General features: G+C 43.9%; 1 protein-coding gene across 2 annotated transcripts in view; it reads right to left on the bottom strand.

Annotated features, from left to right (window-relative positions):
- Window positions 1–1,490: 1,490 nt before the first annotated feature.
- The window catches only part of LOC133350030 (uncharacterized), a 75,890-nt gene continuing 59,565 nt past the window's right edge, over window positions 1,491–17,815 (bottom strand). For both annotated transcript variants that reach the window (XM_061563988.1, XM_061563989.1), the window contains one exon: window positions 1,491–2,888. The gene's annotated coding sequence lies outside the window, so the exon portion shown is untranslated. The remainder of the gene's footprint in view (window positions 2,889–17,815) is intronic.

Here is a 17,815-nt window from a genome sequence, read left to right as displayed (position 1 = left end):
TACAACGCAGAATGCGCCCGTTATAACGCGGAACGCCCCCTGCCCCCTCCGTTATAATGCTAAACTCGCCCGTTATAACGCGGAACACGCGCTGATATAACTCAGTTTCTGTAGTGGTCAACGGCGAATTACTTTCTTGAGCTGCGTGGACGAGAGGTACGATACAGTTCATGGAATGATATAAGTAATGCGGTCGCATACCCTGAGTTGTTTGTTTCGCTATCTCACCGTGTGTGCGTAGTAGTACATCTTAGCTCGCCAAACTTTATCGTGACGTTCTTTATGGGGAAATTTTTTCGCTGAAAGCATTTTTCGCTCGATGTTGCACTTTTCAGGAATGCATCTACCACGTTAAACGAGGAATTACTGTACATTTGTTCAGTTATGTGCACTTCACATACTTACAACCACCTACAAAAAATGTTTTTTTTTCAAATATATGAATGCACAAAATATCTTCATCCCAATACACCGTATGAAAGACATTGTGTGTGTTTCATCGCAATAATATTATTCACTACGCTCTATGTCTCATTTGTTCTTGAACTACACCTTATACATTCTTAATCTGAACTACAACCGTTAACATTGTTATCAGTGCCCAATGCCGAAAAGCTATGAAAGCTATCCGCCATCATATCCGCCATGTATTCATCAGAGCAAGTTTTCTTATCGCCATGGTCAATCCACTGCGGGGTGAAGATATCCACAAGTCGCCGCCACCACCTTCCGTGCTCCGGTGTTGTTACAATCCACCCAGCACGTGCACCCTAGTTACATTTCACTGCTCCATCTCCTCAGTGGGCAGGCAATCGGATGTGTTAAATTCCTTGGCTGGCACTCTATCACGCATGTCGGTTTTTAGGTAGACACTGGCACTGAGGAATCTACTCAGAACTCTGCGCTCTGACGTTGACACTCAGTTTGCGTAATTTAAGCGTGGAATTCCTTGGAATCAACGCAGAGGTCATAAGGCTCAGAGACTCCCGAAGTCATCAGAGTGATTGCTGTTGCTAAATCTCGCATATGGGAATTTTATGTAAAAAAAATTAAAGTTATAATTTTAGCGAAGAGGCAAGATGTTGTGTTAGCTGCTGCCTTCTCGCCGTCCAGTGTGTTGTGGGGATGTGCACGTCTTGCTTGTTTGGTACGATGTCCAACTTCGTGGTTCTTTCGGTAAAGTCACGTAGAAGGGAAATAATAAAATAATAAAAATAAAACATTATAAAATGATTCCCTGCAGTCACGAAAGCTTTAAATCGAAACGATGTCCAACGTTTCACTCCACGTTGCGGGTGCTTCTTTAGTTCCATCATGAACATTGGAAAGCAAATACAGCACAACCGCGAAAACCTACACAGTGTTAGAACCTGCCTTATTGCATCGTATGGAAGTTTATGTATTTTTATTATTATTATTGCTATTATACATTATAAAAAATATATTAAGTTGTCAGAAGAGAATCGCATTCACATCAAACCAAAAATAACCAAAGTTTTTCAAATGCTTTATTTCATGCAGACATTGTATTATAAACAAGTTAGCCAAAGTACGACCGTGGAATTCATAATAATTGCAAAGAGCACACACGTGAATGTCACAGTGAAAAATTTCGCTGCGATAAACATTTTCATGGAAACCTCGATTGCTTTTTTCACGGATGACTACTGGGCATCTGTGAAAAAGAGCGTCATAGTTCATCGCGTTCCTGCAGTATAAATACACATTCTGATTCTGCTTTCAGTTGCCAACGTTAGGCAGTTAAATGATAAAATGCACCAGTCTCCAAATTTGCTTTTTTGGGATGTTTAATATTCACGACAAAGTTGCATAAAGGGAAAGAAACATCTTTAAAACATGAACTAAAACGTTAACTACAAACACTGGCTGCTGTCAATGACCAAACATTGTCTGTTTAAGGAACACAACTATTATCAATAACAACGAAGTCAAAGTCATTTCTTTATTTAATGAGTTCTCATGTCCTGTCTTAGAGCTCTGAGCCAGCAGTGGAAACTCTGCATTCCCATGGCAGGGGCCGAGTCCATTCATAGGACGACCACTGACGATTTCCCCACAACATGGCACCGGCTTTATGATGGGCCGAATCAGCTCCCCAAAACCAGGATTTGAACTCGCTTGCAAGCCACTCGCTCTACCCATAAGCCACCTGGTCTGAGTTTTTGAAAACTCATATGAAGTTTCAATAAACTCATTGGACAATATATATTCCCTCGCTCACGGAGATTAATTGATGCATTCATCGTTTGCACACTGATTCATTTAGTAGCAGATCACTGACGCGACTAAAGCATATAAAAGAGAAATTGACACCAACTATATAAAATGGCATATTGGAGACTATATGAGATTATAATTTAAGTATTTGTTTGTGTGTGTACATCTCTATGAACATTTTCAAAGAACCTTCAATTAAAAAAAACCCTCTGGTGGAAGTACGTGTATGAAGAGTATTAACACGTAGGCTTTCACGACCAATAATATTCATAATAAAGGTTTTTGAGTTAGATCGCGTAAATACTCAAATTGTAAATGTTGTGAATTTACTCACCAACACACCGGTGGGCTAAAGTAGTAATAATTGGCGCGTTGTTTATGTGACAAACCTTACTGGCTATGTCGGATGGTGGAGGGATACGACACATTTATGCTTACGTGATCTAACCCAAACACCGTTATTATGAATGAAGAGTATTAATCGATAAAAAATCAATCAGATCCTAAAATGAATTGCGTAGTTTCCCAGGAAAAAAGTATGATGTATGTACACATTTTGTTGCAAAGAGATCTTTGAAAATAGTTTTAAGAAAGTAAAGACTGTACTCCTTTCTTCATTCCATTTTCTTACTCGAAAATGTTTTTTTGTCCTGGAAAAAAAACAACAAACAAACAATCATCAAAACACACACAAAAAATCCACAATTACAGTACGCACGGTTCATCAAATGTTTAACATTGTATAGTACTTGAAACACAGAAATAATGTCATATTGTGATCATCAAAACATGTATTTACAACTTTGCCTCAATCTGCCGCTGAATGAAGGCCTCCTCATGCTACGTCAGTCATGAGCGTTGTTTGACCACACTTCAAACGTGCTCTTGAGTGCAGTTTGGTGAAGTCTCCAGGACTGGTGTAGATATCACCTGGTACTGACGTTAGCCACGGTCAGGAGTCAAACCCACGTGCCCAGGTTCATAACGTAGTGCCCAAATTACCGTGCTAATGCTCCCCCGGGTAGACTTCAACAAATCACGTCTTAATTTTGGAGCTTTCGTGACTGCAGGAATTATTCTTTGGTTCTTTCGGTTAAGTCACGTCTAAAGATAAAATAATAAATTAAATAATAACATATTACGACGTTTCGATTGCAAAACAAGCAATCATCATCAGGCATAAAAGAAATAGCAACAAAAATCTAACTAGAAAACTATAGACAGACATACAAGCAGACAGACATCACAAGGACACACAGAGAGAGGACACATATCGGCACAAAGAGAGAGGTCGTTTCTGTGACGTCTGGGAAGCTGCCATGGTGTAAGACTACACTGGACTTACAACCCAGAGAGGTTTCAAGATCAGCACTTGCCCACCGAGCGGTATAAATGGCTACACCGTAGTTTGTCGATTGCCAGGTGGTGTGTGGTGGGGTAAAGTGTGGGTACTCCCACCTATTTCGAAGTCGCTTGGCCAGCGGGTAAGAGTGGGGTCAAAATGCTCCCTGGAGCTCCTTTTCTTGCGCGAGCAGTTGCGTGAGCAAGCAAATGCCGCCGTGGCTGCACCTTTGCCTTGATTTAATAACTTATCCTAGTGCTAGAATCATTCACTCGAGGAACTATGAAGTGCATCGGACAAAGGGCCGGCACTGTCACAGACAGAAATGTGCGGTGCGCTGCGAGCATTACCGCTCTGCGCCGTGTTACCGCCGGCTGTGTTTTGACACATGTCGGCACATTTTTCAAATGTTGTACATTTCTGACAGGACCATTGGGGTTCACGCTTTATTATTTTTATTTCCTCCTGCTGCACTGCAGACTGGAGGAGTCGCCCCCCCCTTCCACCTCTCCCCCTCCCACCGTCCCCCCGCGTGATATTTTTCCAATATCGTCACCCTTTCCACGCACGACACCTCAATAACCCCCAGCAGAGGATTTTTTTGTCTCGCCTCGCTGTAATCTTTACATCAATGGGTAGCATTACGTGTGACGGACCACCGCTAGCTGAAAAGCATTTTTGTTATTTTCCTACATCATCGCCATGTCTGCCCAATGATGTAATTCCCCTTACAGGAATTTCGCAGATCGCTGCTGGTTTACATTGATCGCAATGTTGAAATGACCGCCTGTACTGCACCTCTCCCAGTTATGATGTTGACCTCGGTGACCTCGGCGACCTCTCGCCACTGGGGTTTATTCTTTATGAAATGCAACGTCGGGTTTTCGGAAGGTCCTTTAAGCAAAACATCCAGTAATTCCTGCTCGGGCCAAATGAAAATCCACAAACACGCGAGGACGGCTCGGACGTGTGGCTCAGAAGATAACACAGGAGGATGAGTCACTTGTCTGAGGCCAGATTCTTCAATCTGCACGTCGGCTCAGGCAACAGGTTTCATCGAGTGTTGAATTTAGATTACGCAACAAAAAAAACCCACGTAGAACCCAGTTGCACACCTGATATTGCCCTGCACGCCTGAGCGCTTGTGCAGGGTATTTATTGAAAGATTAAATTTAGCGACACGAGCAGCTATTCAAGGCTCGCAACGCACATCACTCCTCCGCAAATTGCGAAAAGCACCAGACCATACTACGTGAAGAGTGATTAAAACTTTTGGACAGTGAGATATTGTTTCACGCATCCGATTGTTACAGCCACGCGTTTATCAATGCGGTCACGCTGACTGCGTTTTATCGGTTAGTACGCAATAACGGATCTTCACCCTGACATTAGTTTAGGTATGATATTTTTTTTTAAATACTGTCTTCTCTAAATAGCCTCACTCCCGCTCCTAATTCCGTGTGCCTTACACTACACGCACGTGCCATGCAACTTGCCACTCTATTCCGTGAGAAGTTTCGGTTTTGCGTTCGTGCCATTTTTGCCACGTGCTGAGGCCGCCTCAATGTTTTGTGTCTCACTGACAAGGTCTCAACCCCGAGAATGGAGAGAAAGAGAGAGAGAGCTGTGCATGCAATTCACGTGCCAGAGGCTAGCACGCCGAGGAAGCCGGGAGTCCAGGTCTCAATCCTGGTCTCCGCATGTACAAAAGAACGGGAATAATTGCGCTGTCAAGGCCCCTGCTTTCAGGGTTTTTATGCCATCACCTCTGCCAACAGCCACAAAGGTGGATGCAGCAGGGCAGGAGGCAATTGTGTTCTGCGCGTTGAAGAAACTGGCCTCAGCAGTTCGCCAGATGTGTTCAACACAATCTGCCTGTAATGCCGTGACATCTAAATGTTGTATGACGAGCATACGACTTTCAAATAAAAGTGTGGATTTAAATGTGCCTATATTGCCAATAGCTTTAGGGTAAAAGTATAGAATGTAATTGAAAACGTTCCTCATGGAATACAAATATGTAATAACGAATAATGCTGTAACCATCATTTTTTCACTACTGACAAGGGATAATCGACTTTTATTGAGTTTTAATCTAATTAATGATGACCAGTCAACATGATGTTTCTTTTAAGGAAAGTAGGCTAGGACAGCGAAATTGCCTCACTCTATGCGAATTCTATCCCGTTCTTACATACATACATTAAAAAAAGCCCATATTAAGCACATAACATGGGCATCGTACCTCCGATCGTCACGGTTGGCTACGTACGGTGCAAAAGAAGTTCAACTAACGTATATCCGTACACCTCGCTGGAAAAAATGTTGGCCGGTGTTCAACACTCGCGATGGAGTGACAGCCGTAAGAGGCACCACGCCGAGGAATGGTTTTACACCGCCGATATGGAGAGATGAGATCGGCTCATGTGCAAGAGCTAGATGGATTGTTGCTTTCGGACACCATGAAAGATACGATGGCACATCATCCCGTTTGATAGATCACGGCCGTCGATGACAATGGTGATTGATCATGATAATACAACTAATTTACATTTCTAACGCGCATTTCATCCGTAGATCTCAATGCGCCATGTGTGAAAAGTAGAAAATATAGAGAACCAGGGTGAATGACCAGAACTGAGGGGTAGAGGCTAATTTAAAGAGGAACAAACATGATCCCTGCCATGACAACGTGGAATTTCGAGATGAGTGTCCCCCAATGCTCATTCGTGAGTGCCACTCCAATGCTCGTTTTAATATTAGGACCCTACTTTTGCATAAATAACATTGCTATCTGAGCAGCAGGACTGGCACAGGCCATATTCTTAGGTTTTTTTCGGTAAAGTCACGTAGGTAAAACATTAAAATTAATAAAAGTAAAATAAAACAAAAATAAAAATCACGACGTTTCGGAGGCAACACAAGCTTCCGTCTTCAGGTGGAACCGTCACAGCCACGACAGCTGTATCAAGTAAATGAGAGATCACAAGAGCTACCACTCCGTATATATAATGGTTGGAGAGGGGAAGGGCCAAGTAAGGCTGACAGGCCAGTTTGGTTTGCATTGCCAACCACTAATCCAAAGACATGCGAATAGAAGTCCCTTGAAGTTTACAAAATGCCACAGAGATATATCAATTCATGGGAATGGTTTCCAAGGCATGCATGTTTCCAACTAACACGTTTGTGATCAACGCGTTACCAACACTACTTTTAAAAATGAAAGACTCGCCATTGGAAATCCGATACATCATTCAAATATAGGCAGTGATCCGCACTAAAAAAAATATTTATTCGGTTTCAGTAAAATTGTATGAATTGAAGTAGAGAAATAACGGGCAATTGTATATATATATATATACGTACACATCTATTGTTAGTTGCGGAGAGCAGCGGCACAGTGGTTAGCACACTCCGCTATGAGCCCGGTAACTTGAGTTCAATTCCCAGGCACAGCTGACATCAGTGGTAATATCTGCACCAGTGCTGAGTGCCCCCTTCGCCAAGTGACACTTGACCAGCACGGTATCGTTATTTCAATGCAGACCGCTGAAAGTTCAAGTTCATTTATTAGGTATAGACCTGTGAGCCATTCGGCTCTTGAATCGGGTGCAACCGCAACAAACAAAAACATGAACAAAAACATTTCAAAGTGAATATGTGACTAAGTGCAAACAGAAAATCCAAGAAAAGACAGCAAAACCTTGCAGAAAAAAATCACCGTACACCAACGCTGTGTGCAAAAATCCCAGTGGGATGCAAGTCAAACAACCAACAACAACAACAACCACAAGACAACTTAGATTAAGACTGTCATCCAGAAGTGCATTGACAAAGGGCCGTAGATTGTGACTGCATTTAGTGAGATGTGTCAATATTATCTTATGATTGTAACATCTTTTTGGCTGAAAATGAGACCACGTTAAAATTGATTAAGCAATCCCATTAAATGTAACGATATTGAACCACAATAAACATTTACTATCTGTACCAGCCTGAAAGATTAAACTGCATTTAATGGCGTGTTTGACTTTTGGCTGAAGCTGAATTAAACACACAAAGGGCCAATGCCATTAGAAAGTAAAAGTGAAACTACGCAGACTTTAAACTGTCACTGCTGCAATGGGAGTAACGGGTTTAACACAACTCAGACACACCGAATACCAAGGGAGAGAGGTTTAGCCTAATCTCAGTGTCTGCTTCTTTTTTTACGAGATAATTGTCCTTTAAGAAAATATTCCCCCAACCATACTTGCTATTTCACAAACTGATAAAAACAAAATGTACGGCACATATCCATCCACACAAACCATGTTACTGATGGATGTGAATCATTTCATTGCGTTTCAAAGCAGCGGGTGTATTTTGAAAAAAATATATATAATAACGTCAACTTCCTTTCGTTTAACCATTTATTGCGACACTCCATTAACAATGGTGCATAGGCACAAATAACAAACATCATAGTGATGTCACGAAGAAGGGCTCTAGCTTGAAATGTCCCAAATTATACATAGAGTACGTAATTTTTCCTTTTAGGGCAAATGTATGGAATTTTTGCGCCGTTTAACCAAACAAGCTATTTTCTGTATACTTTGTGGATGTGCAATAACTTTATTTGTTTAAAGTAAGGCTCTTGATTTCTGGTGCACATGCCTCTACGTTCAGCAGCCACATGTCCTCACGTGACAATGCACAGCACGCTGAGCCTGAGAGTTGAGAGGGGGATGGGGAGAGGGGCCCAGACCACCTGTGCAGTCAAAATTCTTACTTTCACGCAGTGGCGGCTCCTGCAAAATCTCTCAGGGGGGGCAAATGTCTGGATGATTGATAAGGATAAGGTCCACCCATGCAATGAATAAATTAACAGCTTAAGCATGTAAAGGCAACTTCACTTCTTTAATATTAATGAAAAATAAAGTGACTCTTACAATACATCTTGTTTGTTTATATACTCACTATTAAAACAAACCACTCAAGTTTATTTTATTAAAGATTCCACTAGGTAGCAATAAATTATATTGTTGGATGAAACGTGCTTACGTATGATGACGTAAGCACGTATGATGACGTAAGCACGTTAGGGCGAGCCCTTCCGGAAGCCATAGATAATGCATTGGAGCGCCCCCGTTCGAAAAAAAACATCTTTCAATGTAAGTCTATGGGACCACTCGGGGCGATTCTCAGCCGGAGTGAAATCGCCCCAAAAGAGGCGGTACTCCACAGAACGTGACATGACGCTGATTGGACTATATCCAGAGGCTGCAGTGACGGCTAGCGTGACTCTGTGGTTGAATGACATTGGTGGTGCGTCGCCCAATCGCCCTAATGAAGAAACCGCCCCTGCTTTCACGTGAATTAATGTCCATGGTTAAATATCATTCTCTAAAATACAGGGCGAGGTTAGGCCACGTATGATTTACTGGTACTGGTCAATCTAAAATACAGTACAGGGTCAAGTAATTACTTATATTTTGCTGTCTGTGCACCAAAAAATCACTTGGAATTATTAAACTTTGACTGAAATAATATATTTTTAAAAATACATATATTGTGCCTTTATTCAAAATGACATCTAGCCAATGTGATAGTCTGCCGACTTTATGCTTGCATAACTGGCCTTCAACAACATGCTTGCATTGTAGGTTCTTTATTTTTTTCACGCCAATGCATGAAGTCAACTGAAAGAGATACATCTTGTTAAAATGAGCATTGAGGTGGTGCTCATCTATCTGGTAACATCCACATTCCTATGGTTGGGATGAGTCTATCTTATCCTATTGTAATTTATATAGCGCCTTAAGGAAGGCGCAAAACAAATCGTGATTTTTACAGCAGAAACGTGATGGGATGAGAAAAAGGGCGGCAGTGCACGAATATGTCGATGATGATGTGCGAAATAAACGATGATGAAAGTGAGGACGAGCACGAGCGGTTAATGATGAGGGTGATGAATGGGTAAGGAATTTGGGAAAGAGGATGATGGTGTTGGTGATGGAGAAGGGAGGGTGAAAGAGGAGTTTGAGTAAGCGTGGGTTGTTAGTGATTTTTCGTGGTAAGAACCACTGTTGACTTCCCTACAAAGTGGTACTCGTTTTATCGACCCCAGAGAATGGGATTAGCTCAAATCCCCAGCCAGGCTTTTAACTCGCAACCTAACGATTGGAAGCCGCTCGCTGACTCTACCGTTCTCACGCTGACAATTTACGCTCCATGGACTCCGCGCTACTCTCCACGGCAATATCAAAGAGGCTGGGTGATCGTGCATGCTACTGCTATGCACAGACACTGTGGAATGCTGCTTTTCCTATCCAAGTCAAAAATTGTGACCGTTTTGATTTAAAGCTTTCGTGACTGAAGGGATTCATATTCTTGGTTCTTTCGGTAAATTCACATAGAAGGGAAATAAAACAATAATAAAAATATTAAACAATGAAATGTCTCACGACGTTTCGACTGCAACACAAGCAATCATCATCAGGTGTGAAATCCACAGCAATTTTCTTGCTGTGGATTTTCTTGCTGTGGATTTCACACCTGATGATGATTGCTTGTGTTGCAGTCGAAACGTTGTGAGAATTTTTATTGTTTTATATTTTTATTATTTTTTTTATTTTATTATTTCTCTTCTACGTGACTTTACCGAATAAACCAAGAATATAATTGTGACCGTGTTAGAGCATTTACATCTAGTTTGAAAACCTAGTGTCATTCATTGTTTTTTTTTGTACATTGATTGGATTCTACCCATATTGCGAGTGTAATTATTATCATTAGCTTTTATCATAGTTGTTCATTGTAGCTGTGTTGTGAAGGTGATTATTGTTGCTATTTATATTTAGTTTAGAATCTATTCATAGTTGGGAGTGTAGTTCTATTTGGACGACGTCTTGACATTTTGTTATTAAGGTCGCTTTTTAAAATTAAGATTAGCATCATCATTACCCATGCCGTGTCATAGGGTGCAAACAATATCCACACACCTTTAGCCCTGAATATAAAGGGAGCAAGAATGTGTGGGCGAGGGGTAAGGGGAGCGGTAGCGCAGTGGTCAGGACAGTGCACTATGAACCCACGGCACCTAAGTTAAATCCCTGTCTGCGGCTATAAACATCCGTTGTGAGAGGTCTTCTGACCCAGGCACGGCTCCTGCCATACCGCTCAGCTGAGTGCCTTTTCTCAAATGACACCAACGTGGCAGTGGGTTGTCAAACGGCCGATATTTAATATGACTCTTACGAAGGGATGAAGGACAATTTGTTAACTCTTCTTGGTTTTTTCGGTAAAGTCATGTAGAAGGGAAGTAATAAAATAAAAATAAAATAAACATAATAAGATCATTCTCAGCCACAACGCAAGCAGCCGTCCTCAGGTGAAGAATGCAACACCACCAAGCTTCATTCTTCACATGAGGACGGCTGCTTACGTTGTGGCCGAAACATCGTGAGAATTATTTATTATGTTTTATTTTTATTATTTTATTATTTCCCTTCTACGTGACTTTACCGAAAGAACCAAGAAGATGAATCCCTGCAGTCACGAAAGCTTTAAATAGAAATGTGTTAACTGTTACAAGTGAAATGCATTGAGATGTATTTTAAAGTAATAAAAAAAAATCATTCAAAGTGTTCCGCTAAACCTCTTAGTATCATGCCACAGGTTTTATTTCGTTGAAATTCTATGTGCATTAATTATTTACGTGCAAACTCCACAGCCAGTGTTCTACTTGAACAAACTTACCGATCACGACCGCAGCGAGAATTTCCCTTAGCAAATAGCCGGCATTAGAACACTTAAATTGGGGGAAATGGAAAAGTTGATATTTTAAACTCTTAAAAAGTATTATTTTCTCCTCTAACCTTCAAACACCACCGCCTCCACCACTTAAAAAAAAATCCTCCATCAAACTGGAGCGAGGAAAATATCGCGTGTAACCTGCAGCTCCAAGAACAGTGGCTCGTGACAGCTTCGAATGAAAGACAAACACCCCGAGTGAATTATTGTCCCATTCTCGTGCCGTGACAGTTCAGGACAAAGAGGAATCTCATTGCATGCTCGTTGGCCCGTAATTGCAAAGTTTAACTCTTCAGCTTTAAGTCACTGGCCGTGTTCACCTGTGTAAACAGTGCCATTTGGCAGCACTGCTAAGGAATTAAAATAGCATTGAAATTGTAACCCCCACTTTCGCCTCCTAACCGTATTTCCATTTGCACGTCGGAAAACGAAAATACTGCAGATTATTTTTAAATAACAAAACTGTTTCTTAATATATTTACGAGTTTTAAAGAGAACTGTTAAATATACAGAATATAAAACGCACATGCTACACAATTGCCTTTCGTTCTTGTTTCACACTGTGAGCAGTTTTACTCTGTTAGGTAGCCTGTATCGGATTTAGTACGCTAACTCACATGTCTATTATAAGATGGTAGCAGCTGGCGCTGATACATCGGGAGGCCCTACAAAGTCTCGGTAGGTTTTGATGCACTTAGGCGATAACAGAGAGCCAATGATTCAGCGGGCATATTTTTGCCAGTGCCACCAAAGTAATGCAAATGCCTTCCAACGTCGACATCCCTCCCAGCGTTCTACTTTGAGTACAAGAGGGCTACTTAAAACCGAGGCCTCGCAAGGCTCTGCGCGAGAAATAGATTCAACTGACGAGGCGCAGGGTTTTGTGAGGGCATTCACAGCTCAACATCAAATATGAGCAAAACGTTTGGGAAGAAAACAAACACATTGGCAGAATTCTCCATCAACAAATACTGCCTTAGAAGTGGAATAATGCGGTATTGGATAATGTTCTTTCGCGAGAGTTCTACTCATTTCCGATCAGAGAGATTAGAGAGGATTATGAGTCGTATTATTTCGCAAGGTGGCTATTAATCGTTAATTAACTCGCTGAAACAATGCGAGAACGAAACTCCCGAGGCAACAGGTTCGCTGCACTTGCGAGCACATGTTGTGACTTGAACATTAGGCATTGTTGTTTTATATTTGGGAGGGGGCGAAAACGCATCATTGTTGCACAAAGCATCCCCTCGATATTACAAACGCCTCAACACGTGATCCTAAGATTGAGGCGCAATGCCTAGGGGCACATTGTAACAAATTACGCACGCTAATTGAACACATGCCACACAAGTTGCAAACAGCAGCACTAACAGGTACCCCCCCCCGTCCCAACCATTTGTGCTCTGTGAAGGCGGTGGGAATAAGGGAGAGACAGCTTAACGTTCCTAATGAGGACAAGGTGCTCCCATCTCTAACAACAGAAGGCCACAGTCGATGGATGTGCCATCGTGGGAGCTCCTGTACTGGGGTTGGTGTGCGTGGTCTCGCAGGTAAAAGGCTTCGAACGATCTCCCGCGGGCGTTTCCTCGCCCCATGTGTCACCCTCACCGTGCGATCGGTATGGATTTAAAACTCTTAGTTATTTCGATAAAGTCACGTAGGTAAAAAAATGAAATTAAAATTAATAAAAATAAAATAACAAAATCACGACGTTTCGGAGGCAACACAAGTCTCCGAAACGTCGTGATTTTATTATTTTATTTGTATTAATTTTAATTTCATTTTTTTACCTACGTAACTTTACCGAAAGAACCAAGAGTATGAATCCTTGCAGTCACGAAAGCTTCAAATCTAGAATGGATTTAAAACTCCCACCCCCGCCAGCTCTACACAAAGCGTCAGCTGCGCATTCAGCCCAGAGACGCAATCAAGCGGTGGAGCGGAATACGTGTAATTTTCAACAACAACAACAAAAATCATTCGCACGCCACACCTTGGTGGTGGGTTTTTTTTGGCGAACAAGCGGTGGTGTTGTGGCGGTAGGTGACGCGGGGTTGGGGGTGACGCTTTGCGGCGAAGGGCGTCAATGGAAACAATGCTCTCCTCCAAAAGCGTTCGTAGGGGCACCTCCACCCCCCCACTCCGCTTCTGTTGCTAAATGAAGCGGCTCCCAAGCAACTGGGACAAACTGCATCGCAACCGGCCGAGGTGTGTGTCAAGCCGCTAGGAAGGCCACCCCCCTTCCGTGTCGCAACCGTAAACAAAACAGCAAAAAGGGCCAGGTGACGCTTTCAGACTCTCAACATTGCCCCAGTGACATTTTTTTTCTCTTCTATTAAATAAGCATAAGCACGTGAATCATGAGCGCGTGTGTCACGGGGAAAGCTGTGCTCGTGTGTGCGTGCGTGCCCACCGCTATGGGGGAGCGGTGGCTTAGCGGTTAGCGCACTGCGCTACGAACCCGGCGAGCCAAGTTCGACTCTGGCTCACGGCGAACTCTCGTGACGATTATTATCTGAGTCGGTCTTGGGCCTCTTCCCCCCCCCCCCCCCCAGGTCAACCTGGTGCCGTGTGTTAAACATCGACACTGGGGAGACAAAGGCGGCCGGGCGTCGTGTTGGCCACCCACCCCCTCGTGTGCCGTGCCGGCCTTCATAGGCTGCTGCTCGCTGACAGCACTTGCCCCAACAGTCTGTTAAAGGCTATACGGGGGATCTTTGTCTTTGTCAATGTTGGGCCACGCACGTGCAACACAGCAAAGGCATTTTTACTGTAGAGAGTCTGAAAATGTCAAAGTGCTTTTAAATGCGTCATTAGAATGGTGCCAGAGAGGCGAGATTAACATCGTTCCCCACGCATGAATCAGCACGGGGTAAAGGTTACCGCTAGTTAATTATTAATATGTCGTTTTGTTGCGTGAGCAGGAGGATTTGAAAGAGGAGGCGCCGTGAAGAGGAATTAAATGAGTGGAATCCGTTCATCATTAGCAGCTTGCCTTTACATTGGAATAACACACGCAAATAAATAAATAATTGAGCACCCCCTTTATTCTATTTTACTGCAGGCAAGCAGTCGCAGCGTGGCCACGACAGCATGGCTAAAGCACACGTTTACAATTTGCGTGCATGTACAATGAACAAATGCAAAAACTTTTTTAACACATTCCTGCGGAGGGAGCTGGTAGGAACGTTGGGTTGCTCGGTCAATGGCCAGGGTCAACGGCGGCGTGGTGTATTCCGCAAATATGCCCGACTGTGAGGGCGGGCACAAGCCGGCGTGAGTAGGTTAAACGTTGAGTTTTATAAGGGCACCACGGGGTGACCAGCCCCTCCCCACCCAGCCCCACGCTCCCCACCCAGCCCCTCCCCACCCTCCCCACCCAGCCCCTCCCCACCCTCCCCTCCCCACCCAGCCCCTCCCTCCCCACCCAGCCCCTCCCCACCCTCCCCTCTCCACCCAGCCCCACCCCTCCCGTTTTTGGATGCACGACGGACGGACGGACACAATTATCTCCTGTGGGCTGGTGTAACCAGGAGGTTCCTACCAGTAAAAAATATAATTTAAGCCCACTTCTTTTGCAATACTGTAATACAATTTAAATTGTGATACTACGTTGACTGTCGTGCATAGGTACAAATAACATAAACTCAACACACGTGTCGGGCCATGGATCCTCATCGCAGCACAGCGAACGCATTCCTCTACTATGAACGCCCCTCTCTGGGGCTATTGAAGTAGGGTCATTGCCCGAGACGTCGTCTATTGTAGATTTTGATTTCGTTCGCCACGGGGCGTCCGAGTTATTGGCGGGTCTCTTGAGATTTGGTTTTCCTTTGTGCAATAATTGTTTCCCAACTCTCCCTTCATGGAAAAAGCATCACCTTGAGTGGCTTAAGGCTTTGCAACGATCCCGTCGCGAGCAGCCTGTGCCTTGTCAGCCCTTTTGCAACCCCCTGGCTCTGGCAAACTCCACCATGGCAACAACCCTGGCGCTGCGGGCAGTGGCAGGTCTCGCGACATGCCTCCAGGGAGCTGCAGCTCGAGGGCAGATGGGAAGCGTCCTGTTGAATGTGCCCTTGGGGAGGACCGGCTTCCCGTGGAAGGTATCCGCGGTCACAACGGACACACAGTGGAAGCATTTCCATGTACGAACTTAAGTAATTAGGATGAGAGGAGGGGGGATTTATAAAAACAAAACATGCCAAACAAACCCCTGCCCTCGATGAAAGCTGGCATGAAGTTGAAATAGATCTCATGAGTTATTTGTATTTTTTTAAGTTAAAGGTGCAGTCCTGCAATTGCCTTCACTTGAGATTGCTCCATGTAAAAGCCCCTCTCGAGGCTATTTTTGGCCTCGTTGTTTCACGCTGGCAAGATGTCTTGGAAGAGGTGGCAGTGCCCATTGGCTAATGGCAGTGGAGTCATTTAAGGAGCTTGCTCCATTGTTTCAACTGCCGTGCCGGGAGATTGAATCAAAGTCACACCATGGCAACAACCCCGTTTTATTTACAGTGTTATACTGCTCTCTGGGTTTAAAATAAATTAGATGATTGGTTTGACTGCAATTCGTGATGCATCAGTGCTCTGCAAACTCTGAAATTAAATAACGTTCAGACATTTTTGAAATGGCTGTGAACATTTTCCGTTGCCTGCACAGTTCATAAAAAAAATATTTTATGTCAATTGAAACGGTAACCCGTTACGCTTGTACCCCGCCCCTTGGCAGTATGGTTAATATACCAAGGATTTCCCTCAATTTCTCCACAGAACAAAAAAAATAGAGATAAAAAAAATTAGATACCGGTCCTACTTTCATGAATGAAACAGATACTATAAATATCATTGTGCCTTCGAGTGTCGTTTACGTTCATGGGCGGGGGAAAAAATAATCCATGAAAGAAATCATAAATCATGGATTTGCATTTAGCAGGAACGTAAAGATTGGCTGAGCATATCTGGTGCTGCAAGGCAAAAACTAAGGTCTAGTAAGCCTCACTGTGAGCTGCCAGTCTTAAAACCGGCTCCACCACAACTGAACCATCAGTTGCACAACCAAATCACTCTGGGAATATCACAGTACTGGATTGCCCCGCGACCGCTTTGTCCTCATCTCTGAGTAGTTGTGCAACACGGGCAGTAAGCAGAGTATTCAAAATTGTAACAACCAATTGGGGTTCGCATATGTGTGCGCGATGAAATATGCCAAATCACAAATCACCGAGCAGTCCGATGCTTCTAAATTCACAGCCGCTAGAAGTTTGCTTGCAGTGGACGCACCCAACCAAGTTACGACTTGCAGACCCGGCCCATGTTGGACATCTGTCAAAAAGAGCTTCATAGCTCATCGGATTCCTCCTCCTGCAGTCCAAATATTCTGATTCAGATCGCTCGGGGTCGGACCCGGCTTCATGAACCAAGCGTGAGAGAAAGCCATCAGCTCGGGGAGAGATGTTGGACTCTTTCCTTCCACTCCACCTAAGCGTCTTTATAAAAGGCCCCAAAAACACCGTTGCCAGTACTCGGACACTGTGCTGCAGTTGTGGCCCAAGTTAACGTGAATGTCAATTAACAAACAAGCCGAACGTACAATGAAAACGAGAACGAATTTTGACAATGAAGGAAAAAAATTGGCATTCTACTTTAGCAAACGAATGAAAGATTTGGGGGGGGGGGCGGGTTAATGATGTCCATGCCTGTGTTTGGGGGAAAGTCACCGTGGCCTCGTGTTTGGCCCAAGCGAGTGCAAGGCCAGCCCCTGGGTTCATTTCAAAACACTCGCCAAACAAACCTCTCTCGCGTGACAAGTGATTGGAACTAATTATTTCCTCAACAGCACAAAATGCTGCTGAGAAGGTCAAGGACGTTAGCGTTTAACAGGTGCTCCAGAACACGGCCATTCAATGGGGGTTGTGGCTGCTTTGGCCGAGTGTGCCAAGTGGAGCGAGCAAGGGGCCTCCCTTGTCCACATAAGCAGTGCTCATGCCTTCAAAATTATTTCGTTTACTCAATAAATCAGTAAAGCAGAGGTACCCGGCTTACCGTTGCCGTAAAGTTGTTTACTTATTCATCTCGGCAAAGCCTCACCGAGCCTGAAGACTACATTTCAGGAAGGTGCCGTATTGGTATGTTTAACCGATTCCATTCATGGGTGGTGGCATGTGGGGAGGAAACCGGAGTTCCCGGAGAAAACCCACCGTGCAACAACAACAACAACAACCGCTATTCGCTACTAAGTGGCGGTGACGTCACCACGACGCTTGTGCCAGGCCAAGTGCGTCTTGAGGCCACGTGAAGTGTCGAACGCCCGCTGGCAGGAGGTCACGGGGCAGAGCCAGGTGCCACGGGTCGACTGACCGAGATGACCGTGCATACGAGGGGGTGACACACAACAAGCCCCACACAGCCAGGCGGAGGCGAAGCCAGTTGCTGCCACTGTGACGC

Source organism: Lethenteron reissneri, chromosome 32, assembly GCF_015708825.2.
Source record: "Lethenteron reissneri isolate LAM-NWPU_2019-01 chromosome 32, ASM1570882v1, whole genome shotgun sequence".
Classification (NCBI taxonomy): domain Eukaryota; kingdom Metazoa; phylum Chordata; class Hyperoartia; order Petromyzontiformes; family Petromyzontidae; genus Lethenteron; species Lethenteron reissneri.
This window is presented reverse-complemented; position numbering and strand designations above follow the sequence as displayed.